This window comes from Sphaeramia orbicularis, chromosome 21 (assembly GCF_902148855.1).
Source record: "Sphaeramia orbicularis chromosome 21, fSphaOr1.1, whole genome shotgun sequence".
Classification (NCBI taxonomy): Eukaryota; Metazoa; Chordata; class Actinopteri; order Kurtiformes; family Apogonidae; genus Sphaeramia; species Sphaeramia orbicularis.
This window is the reverse complement of record NC_043977.1, coordinates 57241171-57253685: the sequence shown is the minus strand read 5'-3', so window position 1 is coordinate 57253685 and position 12515 is coordinate 57241171.

The window sequence follows — 12515 nt, the reverse complement described above, 5'->3', positions numbered from 1 at the left end:
ACATCCCACATCCAAACATGAGCTGCTGGGGTTCATCAGCGCTCAAAACAACACCCCATCATCATTCTGTCTAATGGGACAAACACATGAAACAGACTGGGTGACCAACAGCAGTCCCACTGTGTCCAGTGGAGACGCTGGAATGCATCAGTGTGTCCACAGTGTGGTGCATTCAAAGCCCGTCGTTCATCCAAGCACACACACACTCTGTGTCCCAGACTTCAGTCTCATCCATCCTGTTCCTACCTGGAATGTTCAAGGACACCAACACCAGGATGTAGACGCTGTGGTCCATGTCCAGTCAGATGGTCTTCTCTTGTCAGAGTCGGCGTCTTCACTGTCTCTATCTTTGATCAGGACTCAAGTCTCATCCTTCGTTCATATCTCCTCATCAATGCTTCCGCTGCTCAGTCTCACAGTCGACCTCAAACATTTCATCACATCAGACGTGTTCAGAGTTCAACCCACAAACTGTCCTGATGAATGTGACGCAGCTCCAACACCACAACCAGTCACTGACACTTTAAAGTGAGTTCCAAAGGAATCAAACAACAGGACGAAGCACCAACAGCAGCAGTCCACAGATAGTCCACATATACCCAGAGTATAGCCTGATCCACAGATAGTCCACATATACCCAGAGTATAGCCTGATCCACAGACAGTCCACATATACCCAGAGTATAGCCTGATCCACAGACAGTCCACATATACCCAGAGTATAGCCTGATCCACAGATAGTCCACATATACCCAGAGTATAGCCTGATCCACAGATACTCCACATATACCCAGAGTATAGCCTGATCCGCAGATACTCCACATATACCCAGAGTATAGCCTGATCCGCAGATACCCCACATATACCCAGAGTATAGCCTGATCCGCAGATACTCCACGTATACCCAGAGTATAGCCTGATCCACAGATACTCCACATATACCCAGAGTATAGCCTGATCCACAGATACTCCACATATACCCAGAGTATAGCCTGATCCACAGATACTCCACATATACCCAGAGTATAGCCTGATCCGCAGATACTCCACATATACCCAGAGTATAGCCTGATCCACAGATCCTCCACATACATCAGATTAATCCACTACCACAGTCATCATCAGTCAAATAAAGACACAGAATTCACATTTTCTTGTTCTTCTTTCTTCTCTAACAGTAAAAATACAACAGTTCAAATCTATAATATTGTTCCAACAGTTACCACCTATTACCTGAGACAATGCCCCCCCACCTGGTGTTCCACTCACTGAATTCCTAGGTGGGCCGTCCTAATCTGTCCATCCAAAGACAACATGTCTTTGTCCATTTTTTTCATCTTTTTTTAAGGAAATGCCTCCTATGAAGCTCTTTAACTGATAACTGTTCAAACATAGAACATGGAACATATATTATTTCAAATCCACAGTTGGACGTGAAGACTGAACCTGACATTTATTCTAAATGTCCCTTTGACCTTTGACCTGCTGCTGCTGCTGTGGAAGTTGATGGATCCTTCTCTTGCTGTTTTCCAGCTGTGCTCTGGTAAAAAGGATACCAATGCACAAGCTGTTTATCCAATCATTTATTCTCATCACTTGTCACACTCATGTTAAAATCAAAATACTATAAAAGAATGCAATGTGAATGAATGTAGATTTACTCTGAGCTATACATAAAAAATAAAAACCTAAAATCTTCTGTGACCTGTGTGTTCCTCTGGATCCCTCTGAGGAGCAGACAGTGTCTCCTCACAATCCTCCTCCTGTGATAAAGGAGAACCATCTGCTCCAGTAGATTTTAGATTTAGCACCATATGTAGTAGATGTGAGTATTTTACAGTACCATATGTGGTAGATGTGAGTATTTGACAGTACCATATGTGGTGGATGTGAGTATTTTACAGTACCATATGTGGTAGATGTGAGTATTTGACAGTACCATATGTAGTAGATGTGAGTATTTTACAGTACCATATGTAGTAGATGTGAGTATTTTACAGTACCATATGTAGTGGATGTGAGTATTTTACAGTACCATATGTGGTAGATGTGAGTATTTTACAGTACCATATGTAGTGGATGTGAGTATTTTACAGTACCATATGTAGTAGATGTGAGTATTTTACAGTACCACATGTAGTAGATGTGAGTATTTTACAGTACCATATGTAGTAGATGTGAGTATTTTACAGTACCATATGTAGTAGATGTGAGTATTTTACAGTACCACATGTAGTAGATGTGAGTATTTTACAGTACCATATGTAGTAGATGTGAGTATTTTACAGTACCATATGTAGTAGATGTGAGTATTTTACAGTATACTATGTAGTAGATGTGAGTATTTGACAGTACCATATGTGGTAGATGTGAAAATTTGACAGTACCATATGTAGTGGATGTATTTTACAGTACCATATGTAGTGGATGTATTTTACAGTACCATATGTAGTGGATGTGAGTACTTTACAGTACCATATGTAGTAGATGTGAGTATTTTACAGTACCATATGTGTTAGATGTAAGTATTTCACAGTACCATATGTAGTACATGTGAGTATTTTACAGTACCATATGTAGTAGATGTGAGTATTTTACAGTACCATATGTAGTAGATGTGAGTATTTTACAGTACCAGATGTAGTAGATGTGAGTATTTTACAGTACCATATGTAGTGGATGTGAGTATTTTACAGTACCATATGTAGTAGATGTGAGTATTTTACAGTACCATATGTAGTAGATGTGAGTATTTGAAAGTACCATATTTGGTAGATGTGAGTATTTGAAAGTACCATATGTAGTAGATGTGAGTATTTGAAAGTACCATATGTAGTAGATGTGAGTATTTTACAGTACCATAAGTGGTAGATGTGAGTATTTTACAGTACCATATGGTGTAAAGGTGAGTATTTGACAGTACCATATGTAGTAGATGTGAGTATTTTACAGTACCATATGTAGTACATGTGAGTATTTGACAGTACCATATGTAGTAGATGTGAGTATTTGACAGTACCATATGTAGTAGATGTGAGTATTTGACAGTACCATATGTAGTAGATGTGAGTATTTGACAGTACCATATGTAGTAGATGTGAGTATTGGGTCGGTTCCTGACAACAGCAGGGTTTTCTTCGTCCTCTTCCTTCTTCCTGTCGACTGAGTGGAACTGAAATATTCATCTATAGACAGGATATGAGGTCAGAGGACATATATGTGTTCAAACAGCATTTGTTCAGGGTTTAAATATCCACTGAATATTGACTTTGTATATTATTCAGTGTCAAACAGGAATAAATGACGTACAACCAAGGCCTGGAATAATCTGCCATTCCCTTTGGGACTGATGTTTGTATATTTCATCTTCAGTTTCCTCCATGTGTGTTTTTCTCCAGTGGGATTGGACCTAAAAACTACTGCCAGTGGATTTTTTCCACCACTTTTATTCAATCCAATAATGTTTAAACTTCCATGCTATAGTTTTTCTTCAGTCCAATAGTCTGAAGTGATGAGTGAGACAGGACTTTCACCTGCTGAACTAGTGTCTGGATTCAACCTCCATTTGGACCTGAGCTGAGGATCAGGAACAACAACAACAAACAACAACAAACAACAAAAAAACAAACCACAACAACACCAACTCTCTCAAATGGCTGTGCTGTTTGACCCACACTCATCACTTCTCTGATCCGTATCACAGGATGCACAGACTTGAACTCATCCCACAGTGGTTCCTGTGCTTCCTGGTTGCTATGGTGACCACAGTCACAGATGTAAACGTGCAGATACCTGATTGGCTGATGCTGTTATTGTGCCTCATGATGCTTGTGTGAGGCAGGAAGTGCGTCATGATAAAAATCTTGACAACTTGAATTTGTGGTTCTGGGTCTAGATTCAGTTCAGTTTCTGAGTTTAACCCTTTCATGCATCAACTATGAATAAAAAATTACATTGATTTTATCTCTCAAAATTAGGCTGAAGTTCAAATGCACTTTGAATGTTTTAAAAATATGGTTTTAATCAGAAAATACTGAAGCTCCTCAGACCCAGGAAAGGACAAGTTTGGGCTTTTTTTAATTCAGTAGTTGCTGATATTGGAAACATGATGATGCAACAGTTTTTTCAGATGCATTTTTTCATATTTTTATGGAATGTCCTTTGTGGTGGACACTTTTTTGGGGGGTTTATTTTGTATACAGCTGTGAAACTCTTGTCCAATCATGGACAGTAAACCCATAACTGGGTGTGATGCTGCGTTCAAGGCAGGTTTTTGAGTCTGTAAGTCACAACTTCAAGCCACGACTCACGACTTTGTATCCTTCCAGGCAAGTTAAAGTTCATCTTTAATATAATAATCTGAGACTGGTTTGGAGTCACCTGGTCACATGACTGGGAAGCTATTGACGAAAAAGACATTTTTTCATTAAAATATGAATAATATTCATAAAAATATTAATATAGACTGGAGAGAAATATTAAGTGGTGTTTCCTAAAGGTCCTCTTTAGTATAATAATCTCAGACTGGTTTGGAGTCACTGGGTCACATGACTGGGAAGCTATTGAAGACAAATGTAAATGTTTTCATAAAGAACCTACCTACAAAACTGCAATACAGCTTTGACATTTTATTGGTTCTATGACATTTAAATGAGTAAAGTTTTCTCCAGCGTTTACAGCAGTAATTTATTGATAGTCCCTAAGGCCATGGCTTTTGAATGTCCGTCGAATATCCAACCTGCTGCTAACTTCTGTCCTATTGTGCGGAGGTCTGGGTAAACATGTATAAAAGCACTCTACAGCCCATATGCACACAACAGAAAAGAGCAAGAAGGACAATAAACAAAGCAGGACACAGAACACACAAACACACTATTTATAAAATCACACACATTGAAATTCATGGATTTGGTTCAATTTAAAACAGCGCAGATAACGTACAAAGCAAGAAATAATCGACTGCAAAAAAATATCTGAGGAATGTTCACTGAAAGAGAAGGAGGAAACAATCTAAGAGGAAAACTGAATTTAAAAAAAACATTAAATAAGAACAACAACGAAAAATGTGAGCAGAACAAGCTGTGGAACAATGTAGAACAGAAGATAAAGGAAAGTACACACATCAGTCTATTTAAAAAGAGGAATAAAGAATGGCTTCTAAACAGGAATGTGGAACATGAAGGATAAAAATAGTATTGTCTCAAATACCACCCGTGGTTCTTGGAATTAAGAGAGAGTAATTCACATTTCAGACATTTTCACATGTGTGAGTGGATTAAAGTGAGGACAAATGGGAAGTCTAGATGAACTGAAATTATGGGATGGACCTAATGATGCATTTAAGTTATCTACTCCTTTGGTGAAGTTAAAAAAAAAAAAAAGTACCTTAAGTTTAAAATTATTCAGAAATATTGATTTGAGATGGTAGATGTGTTTTTATTGTTGTTGGTTTTTTTTATTATTCTGGCGTGAATGCTCGATGCCGTTCACATTTCAGTTGATGTAAACAGTGTATTAGTTGTAAAGGAGAGACAAAAAAATAAGCTTTTGCTTCTAGTCTATTCCTTTTTTGGTTTATTGTTTATTATGATTAATGTACTGAGTACAATGACTGATGTAAAACCAAAAATAAATTCATTCATTCGTTCAACTTCACCTCAGTAACATGTGCAGATGTGGTGGCACAACGGCCAAAGAAACAGCAACAGAAATAAGCATGAACAAAAGGACAGCGAGTAACAGCAAATACACACACACACAAAAAAAAAACCAGCATTGGACATAATAAACATGAATAAAGGGCAGAAATTCACAGTGAATACACATCAAACCATCCATATAAAAGAGTGTGTGTGTGTGTGTGTGTGTGTGTGTGTGTGTATGTGTGTGTGTGCATGTGTGCATGTGTGTGTGTGTGTGTGTGTGTGTGTGTGTGGGCAGAGGCAGTTGGTGTCAGATGATGTCAAAGGGTTTTGGTTTCAGTGTTCCTACCACACACACCGTGCAGTAGCAGGATCACAGATCGTCTACCAGGTTTGGCTCGCCATCAACTGTCCAATGATCCAACGAAGTAACCATGGAAGTTCAAAGATGGATAGAATAAAAAAAACCTGACCTGTCGAAAGACAGTGTCATAAAACATCATAAGTTATCTAACATTCAATTTTCACAATCTATCTGACTAACGAAATAAATACTATTTCCTTCTGTTCAGACAAGGAATAGTTTTTAGATGTTACCTGCTTGACAGTTTCGACTGTGACTCCAGTCTTCCTCAGAAGCGTCATCCGACGTGTTGCAGACGTGTCATTTATCAGCTGGTCGGCTCGACGGACCTGCTGGAGTCACAGTCGAAACTGTCAAGCAGGTAACATCTAAAAACTATTCCTTGTCTGAACAAAAGAAAATACTATATTTACATAAACAGAAGACAAAATGAACGTCGTTAGCCTTATCTGACTAACTTTACATGTTGTAACATATGACATGACAACAGATGAAACTAAAACAGTGGAAAACACACTCATGTACTATTACTGTCTAATGCACTTCTGTAACAGGACTGTGAATACCATTACATTCACATGTTAAATCAGTTTTTTTTCTTTAAGGCACTGCTAGAAAATGCAGCAGAACAATAAAACAACATCACATATGGATTACTTATTGACCCTTTGCACCGACGTCACAGTTATCACGTGACTAGGGGTTCAGTTCCATGGTGGACGGCAAAAGCAACACAACAAACAAACCAATGAGCGACGGGTTCTGTCTACAGCACTGAAAATAAAGTTTTGGAGTTGTCCTGCGAAGGGACTCACCTTACTGGACGGCACAAAGAACGCTATTTGGAGAAGCTAGCGATAGCAGGGCTAGCTACAGACCCATACCTTCTGCCTCCTGATGTGTTTACGGATCTAGCAAAATCCTCCAGTCTACCGGAGTTTAAAGCACACCATCTGTCCCATTCTGTTCTAAATGGAGTGTCCCCATACACAGGTGTGATCTAAAAGCAGACGAAAGTCTGGATGAGCCCAGTTCTTAGTCTCAGCTTAGATTACCCAGTGGCTGTACTGCGCTCACGGCAGAGGAATGGATCTCATAATGGTAAAGGAAAGATACAGCTAACGTTAGCTAGCTAGCTGTGTATGTTTTGAACATGTTTCCCCAGCATGCCATCCAAACTCACATAGACTGTGCACGGATGACTCAGTTCCTTCAGCTAACCTACAAAAAGTTGTGGCCTTTGCATCTTTACTAGCTAGGCGTACCATTCTGTTCAAATGGAAGGACTCATCACCTCCAACACACGATCAATGGATTAGAGACATCATGCTTAACAGAAAGTTAGAAAAAATTAGGTGCACCCTAAATAACTATCAATAAATTTGACTAAATATGGGAGCCTCTGTTACACTGTGTGAATATATTGCCTGGCCTGGAACTTTAAGAACATTTTAGGTGTTTATACTGTTATTGACCTGTTTTATTTATTTATTTATTTATTTTCTTTCCTCCTTTAACGGTACCAGAATGCACTGTCTTAACTGTCTTTATGCGTGTCTTGTTTGTATTGCCTTTTTTTTTCCCTTGGGTTCTGTTTGTTTATCATGTCCAGTGTCAGTCTTTGTATTATGAATACATTGCTTGAAATTATAAATGTTATACTTGTGAAATGAAAAGTTCTATAAATGTTGAAAAGTTCTATAAATAAAGTAAAAAAACAAAACAAAAAAACCCTCAAATAGACTGGAACCAAAAGCAGCTCTAATTCACTAACACTGTGTACTAATGTTAGTGTGTGTCATCAGTATCCTACAGTATTAGCTCTGCTGTTGAAGTGTCTGCCTTTCTCCTATCTACACACAGTCATATGTACAGTTTGACCACTAGAACATATGGTGTACAGATGTAACAATATGAAAATTTCATATCACAGTTATAGTGACAAAAATGATCACGGTTATGATTATGATCCCGGTATTGTTGAAATTGTGCTGAAAATGTTAAAAAAGTACTAATACACACACTGAAATAATTTAACCAAGTTGTATTTTGAAAAATAAATAAATAAATAAATAAATAAATAAATAAAAATAATAATAGTAATAATAATAATAATAATAATAATAATAATAATAATAATAGGCACAATGTACCTTCTGTTGCAGAAATATTCAAATATTACCCTTAGGGGTCTCAGCCTATTTTGGCCGTTTTTGAGTACTTTTCATTTTGCCTTTATATACTATATATAGAAATGTTTACTATACCCATGTTTGGGATCTGTTTTTTCAACACAACTTCATCTATCTCATCTGCCTATTAATTTTTCACTTTAACCTACTATAAAAATATAAAAGGACAAAAAACAAACAAAAAAAAATTATAAAATCCAATTTGAAAAATGTATATACTCTATTGCATAAATAACACACAGATGCTTAACGAACTTTTGCAAAGGCTTAAAAAGTGAATATTGGTTCAAAACATTAGGTATATACAATTAAAATTGTAATAAATTAAAGCTATACTCTAATATTTGACATGAAAGCAGATCTTTACATAGGGTTTTTTCCCCTAAAAGTGTGGTAATCAAACACAGTTATCATGAGAATTAGAATTTAAACGGTAATACTAACCGTCTGTTATTTTACAGCGGTTTATCATTATACCGGTAATCGTTCCATCCCAACATATGGCACAGCATAATGACAATAACAGTATTTATAGAACATAGTGGAGCTGGTCCAAAGGCAGCCACTACAACAACAGAGCTAATATTGAAGGTACTGATGACAGCCACTGGAACAGAGTGGCTCATAGTAGTTAACCCAGTCTACCACCTAGCTAGCGTTTGGAGGAGCTAATGTGCTCTGGACACAAACAGAGCCTGTTCTATCTGTAATATCAGCTCCATCAGATCCAGGCTCTGTCTGGAACCAGCTGAAACCATGGATGGAACTGTTGTGTGTGACCACTGGACGTGGAAAGCAGGGTTCAAAAACAAACAAAAACAAGAACGTTCAGATTAAATTCCATATTAGCCGGTTTGGCGTCCAGTGTGCAGTCAATAGGAAAAGATCTGTTTTACAGAGAAAATACTTCAAATTATGTGCACAATATGTGTGACTGTTAAGCACAAGTAACAATTCACTAGAAAACAGTAAAAATAATAAAATACATTCACATTTCAATCACTTGTCTGAGAAAATGTGTTTTCCATGAAAAACAGGAGTAACCGTTCAGTCTGAGGAACAGTTCACTCACCAATTCACACCAGGGAGAAAGAGGAGGCACAAAATGGAGGAGAAAGAGGAGGCACAAAATGGAGGAGAAAGAGGAGGCACAAAATGGAGGATAAAGAGGAGGCACAAAATGGAGGAGAAAGAGGAGGCACAAAATGGAGGATAAAGAAGAGGCACAAAATGGCGGCGCTTCAAAGCCTCGGATTTCTTCAACTAAGAAAAGTCCATGAAGAGGAGGAAAAAATCCTGACTTTCTGAACCTTTGTCTTCATTTCAGAGCATAAATGAATCCAATAATATTTCCAGTGAAACATGTTGGAGTTCACTCTGAGCAGATTTCTGAACTGACCTTCACGGGTCACGCTGAAGTCTGGGCTTCACGATGGAGGAAAACCCAGCAAAGCGCTCGATAAGAGTCTGAAAAAGGAGTTGTGTCACTGCCGACGCCCATTTTCCAGGTGGAGCTGACTGGTAGATTTGACCTGTTGGACTTTTCTCTCCTTTCTTTGTGGCTCTTTTCTCCGTCTCGGTCCGTCCTGCTGAGTTCAAGAGCTCCCGGAGAAAGGAAGAGGAACTGACAAGAACGGAAGGTTCCAGAGAAAAGGGGCGGGACAATGAGCCCATTTACTACAGCTCATAGGTCAGGAGCTGTGTGTCAATCATTTTTCCAGGAAGTTAACTCTGACTACTGAACAAAATCTGTTTATTACTAATAGAAAATAGAACAATCAGAAACAGAAGTGAATGACAATTTAGTGAATACGTTCAGATCCTATTATGTCAAATCCTATTCTATTCTATCATATTCTATGATCTGAGTTAAAGCACCATGGTCATCTGGACAGAACATGTGAGAAATACAGCAGATAGAAATACAGCAGAAAGAAATACAGCAGATAGAAGTACATCAGATAGAAATACATCAGATAGAAATACAGCAGATAGAAATACAACCAATAGAAATACAGCAGATAGAAACACAACAGATAGAAATACAACAAAAAGAAATACAACAGAGAAATACAAGACATACGGCAGATAGAAATAGAACACATAGAAATACAACAGAGACCTACAGCAGATAGATATACAACAGATAGAAAAACAGCAGAAAGTCATACAGCAGATAGAAATACAAAAGGTAGAAATACAACACAGAAATACAACATAGAAGTACAGCAGATAGAAATACATCAAATAGAAAAACAACACATAGAAATACATGAGGTAGAAACACAACAGACAGAAGGGACATGTGCTCAGTAGTTCTCTGACTTTCCCAATAATTGCTAATATTCTGATATCTGAACTTTAATGTGGTTTCTGGGTCTTCCAACTTCACTTCTTGTGTAAAGTTACTCCAAGGAATGGGATTTCATTGACCCTTTCAGTCTGGATTATTTAGACTTAGATGTCTGTTATCACCACCATCAATCAAATCAATGTCAAAACTGTGTCAATCAAACAACAACCGTCCAATCACATCCTGTTTTGATTGAAATGATCAGATTCATTTATTCCAGACTTTTATTGACTCACAGATCCAATAAAACTCCAATCAAACACAAACAGAAGCTTTTCTCCGTTTCCATTTCCAAGTGGTGACAGATTGATCAGATCTAATCTCAGCAGCTCGGTCCGTCGGTCTGTCGTTGGACAAACGCTGGCGTTTCCATTCAGTCCACAACTGGACAAATGGTGGAATTTACACAGGAAGCATCAATCTACACACAATTTTTACCCACAATTCAACTCTTCAGTCAACTATGGATGGAGTTTTAACATCACGCCCAGGGAATCAAAGGCTGTTTTTTATTTATTTATTTTTTTTTTTTACACTTAAAAAGTCATATTTCAGTTTACATGTTGTTCTACTGTTTGAATAAAAGCATCATACACAGAGTGAAGAACTCTTTGGACTATTCTGAGTAAAAACTATTTTCAAAAACAAGTCAGAATATGATCAGAATGAAGTGGTATTTACATGTGTATAAACTCTGTGAATAGAAGCTGAGACGTTGATGGATGGTGAAGCATCCGAACAGAATGAAGGCGTTTATTGGTTCAGCTGTGAAACTGTTGATCCGATCCAAATATCAGCTGGACTCACACTGAACCACTGGGACTCTACAAATGGGATGTTTCTTCCACAACTCTCATCGCGTTTGTCTCCGCCTTCATTCGGATCCGCTTCACGGAGACCTGGAAAAAACATGTAAGCACACATGTCCAGTTCAGACTCCTGTGTGTGACTCAGTCTGAAGTCCAATGGATCCACTGAGGACAGATGTGAACGTACCTTATAGAAGAAGAAGAGGCAAAGATCAAATATGAGCAGAGCCGAGACCAGGACCACCACCCTGATGATCAGATTTGTCACCAAGTCTGAAACACAAGAGAAACAACCTTTAAAACAACGCCCATGGAACATGTGTTTGAAGACAACGAAGAAATACCAAAGGAAGGAAGGAAGGAAGGAAGGAAGGAAGGAAGGACAAGTTCCCAAAGAAGGAAGACCAAAGCAAAGGGAACGACCACAGATCAGCTCACATGTGCTCACAGCTCTTCTTTGTGTCTGTGTTCATATTAAATCAGTCTCAGTGAATCCAAAGGAACTTTGTGTTGGTAAATGACAGTTGTTCAAATGGACAGGATTTCAGTTCTGTTCAACATGTTGATGCTCATATGAACTATGTTTTCAGCTCCAAAATGAACCATTTCAGCACAATTAATGCTATATTTTCATGTCACAAATGGTCAAGTTCTATTTGAACTGAATTTCTCTGAAAAACAAATCTTCTCTTCTTTTGGATTCCCCAGTTTTTCTTCCCAGATTCTCTCCTCCATATCACATGTTTTATTTGTACAGGTTCAATCTGGAGTATGGTGCTGATCCATCCTGCTTCTGTTCCACCAATACATACATGAAGAATGGCACACAGCACTGTTTACATCAACACTTTTACAATAAGAAGCATTTGTAGACACAAAGAACAATTCTAGATTGTTCTTTCCTCTTTAGTCTGATGCTAAACTATCCAATAAATAATAGTGCTCCTAGTTTTTGCACAGGGATCATTAGTGTAAACGCTGACATGGCTGCAGAGCATCAGTATGATGGGATCCACAACAACCATGTCACATCCGTCCACTGACACATTTAGTGTTTTTGTGTCAGCTGGAATTGTTTTATATCCACAATACCAACATTTATGAAGAAGAGCACAATTAGCAATATTCATTCATTCATTCATTTTCTGAACCCGCT